Here is a 3,417-nt window from a genome sequence, read left to right as displayed (position 1 = left end):
CCCGAGCTTTCTTTCGCCGATAAAACAGCCGCGCACTGGCAGAGGCGTCGAGGACGCGACTCGAACGCGTAATGCCCCCCGCGGACTGCTTCCGGAGCGCCCCCTCCTCCCCGGACCTCGCGCCGTGAAGCGTGCCAAAAGCGCTCTCCGCGGCCACCACCCCTCTTCAAACATCTTCAAATTCTTTTTCGATTTTCTACTAGATGATACATTTCAAAGAATTTACTCTTAAATTACACTTACATGCGTCAGAATGCTTTCACTCTCGTGTTTGAAGAAGGGAGGCATAGGTCAGAATAATTATTGGGGGTACAAAACTGTCTGTAAGAGGCCGGCCGTCCGTGTTCCGCCCGTCCCGCCTAGTGGTGCCATTCTTGTTGCACCAGCCCACCAGCCCTACTATCCAACAATACTGGGCCTTTGCCCCGCTCTGCTCTCTTCCCCTTCATGTACGACGCTAGATCACCACTGGCAACCGAGCTGGCAACTTAAATCTGTGAATGCCACATGTATGTGGTGTGCATTCTAAATTTCCCCATTTAAACTAGTAAACGTGGGTGTTTTTGGAAGTTCTAGTTTCACACATCTATTTTTAGAGACCAAGCAGACGATGTCAGATACAACGCCCCACGCACCCAAAGAAACTACATTTTTGGCTCATCGGTTTGGTTTAAGTTTTCTATACCAATATTCTCTCTTCAACTTCTATTCACCCTCAAAATAAGTGATGACTAACTATGATTAACTATGTTATTGTTTTCAAAAATTTAAGCCTACCTACCTGTACCTGAGTAGAGATTTTTTTTTTTCGATGCGCTAGGTGCGCGGCGGCCGTATTACTACGCGATGCCACGCCTCGGATACAGGGAGGGCCCCGGACCTGGGCGCAGCGGAACAAGTCCGCGGATATCGCTGAGGGAGAGCGCAAGAGCGCGGCGGCGGCGGGGCTCCACCAAGTTCACCAGCCTATTTCAGCTCGACCTTGGCCCTGGTCCGTCCGGCGCGCTCGACGAGGAGCGGTGGTGGCGCGGACTCCACGATCCGGTGGGAGAGAGAGAGAGAGAGAGAGAGAGAGGAGAGAAAAAGAAAGAGAGAGAAAGGAGGAGAGGAGGAGCAAGTGCGGGTGCTCCTTCCGCCGTGCAGTAGCCCAGCGCCCCTCCCGCGACCCGTCTCGCACTGTGCGCACGCTCGCCCACCTCCCTTCCCCTTTCGCTCTCTGAAATGAATTCGAATTCAAATTCTCTCTCCCTTCCTATGAAAGTCCGCTCGACGATGTATACAAACTCAGCGACAACGACAACGCCTGCCCAAAACCAACCCGAGCGGGCCGCCTGCCAACCTGAGGATAGGCCACCCGCTTAGCAGTGCTGCACTCCACTTCCAGATTTTGCCTAACTGACAAGTGACAGGCGTCAACTACGGACGGATATTTTCCTCTTTCTTTCTTTCTTTCTTTCTTTCTTTCTTTCTTTCTTTCTTTCTTTCTTTCTTTCTTTCTTTCTTTCTCGATTGGTCGTGCCACAGGGACACACACACACACACACACACTCACTCACACACACACACACATACACACACAAACACACAAGCGCGCACGAGACCTCTAAACTTATGTGGACGGACAAAAATAGTAGGGCATCATGATGATGACAAAACTGGGCCGCTGCTGTAGCCTGGGTCAGTAGTCCACACGAGCCGAGACACGGGGTATCCAACATAAAGCGCAACCAAGCAGTTTCGGCTCCGAGTCTCGTTTGTTTTCTTGAACTGCAGTAAGTTTTTAAGTTTGTGTCTGGATTTTTTTTCCGTATAACGTATCGAACGGTGCAGTTGATTCTAGCTCTCTTCGCGCTCCACGCCCCCTTTCGATAGGCATCAAACAGCAACCTGTCCAATTTTTATTTTATTTTTCTTTACAGCCAGTAGAGGACAGGCATACTGTTCGCGTGGTTTTGATGGGAGACTTGGAGGGCGCCCTGGTGCTCAGCAGCCTTCTGGCTGGACTAGACGGCGCGCGTTTTCTGTGCATCGACTCCATGATGGCCGGGCTGACCCTCGCCAGCGGTACCGTCGCGTCGCCGAGCCGCCGCCGCACCGGTAGGGTTGGTGTCTTACTGGAAGGAGGCAGGATCTTGTGAAATCGTCTAGTAGCTCCGGAGGGGAGGCAGGGAGCGACGACGGCGAGTCCGAGTCCTCCTCAAACTGTAGCAACAAACCAGTTCGCTGTGAAATCATCATCGGAATACCCTCTCGGACTGGTGGAGGAGTATCCCCCCCCCCTCCCCTGGGGGGGCCTACCGCGTCGTGTGGCGAAGCTCTAAAAGCTTAAATCAGTGTACGATGTTCTGCCAATAGAGCACTCCAGTGCACACGTGCCGGACCCCACAGGAGAAAGGACTCCGTGCACCATAACCGATTTAATGACACCTCTGTTAGCTTACCACACCACAGCAGGCAGTAGGGTAAATTCGAGGGAGGAATAACTCCGAATTCAAGTGTACACATGATTCCCGGAATCCATAATTCCCGTTGATTCCCATTGATTCCCGTCGTGATTCTCATTGATTTCCGTGGGTTTCCGTCGTGACTCTCATTGATTCCCGCTGATTCCCGGGCCGGTGTGTACACGTGATTCCCAGAGTTATTGCCCCCTCGGGTAAATTGATTTAGTGGTCGTATACTTTATCTCTAGAGGCAGTTGTTGTTCCTTTCTTTGCCTTACTCTGAAGGAGCCGGTTTAAGGGGGGTGCATACGGCGACTAAGACTAATAAGGACACTGATACAAATGGAATCGCGACTAAGTCCGCTGCGGCTGCGCAGTTGGTGCAGCTGCCCCGCGTGACGGACGGCTCACTCGCGTGCCGCCAGTGCTGCCAACCACTTTGCCTGCTGCTGCTGTCTTTGACCGGAAGGCGGGGCGAGAGGCGAGGCTCGGCCGGCAGCGGCGCCTTCGTTTTGTGTGCATTCCACCGCCGCCTTGCCTTTGTGCAGCTTGTTAGTCGGAGGCGTTGGTGCATTGCATGCACCTGTCCTAACCTCACACACAAGGCTGCGATTTTGTACGACGGGGGTGTTGCAGCCTGGTGTGGATTGATCGAGGGATACAGCAAAACGAGATAAGAAAAAAAAAACACTTGTCATCTTCGTTGACATGAGTGATCCTTGCTGTTCTTGGGCCAACTCCATCCAATTGCAAAAATCTCTCACCAAGTCTCTCACGTTGATTTTGTCAAACGGAGAACTACACTGATCGGTGCCGGTGAGTATACTTGTTTTGCTGCGATGGTCGCACAGTACACAGGGTCACCGCCGGTCACCGCACGCTTGTTTGGGCTTATTCACGGAGCGTGTGCGCTCGTTGTATGGTGTTGAAATGAAATAATTCATGGTTTTCACTTTTCCTGGGCGCGCGCGAT

This window comes from Frankliniella occidentalis, unplaced genomic scaffold (assembly GCF_000697945.3).
Source record: "Frankliniella occidentalis isolate FOCC.00 unplaced genomic scaffold, Focc_3.1 Scaffold6, whole genome shotgun sequence".
In the NCBI taxonomy this organism is placed as follows: domain Eukaryota; kingdom Metazoa; phylum Arthropoda; class Insecta; order Thysanoptera; family Thripidae; genus Frankliniella; species Frankliniella occidentalis.
Note: the sequence above shows the minus strand (reverse complement) of the source record.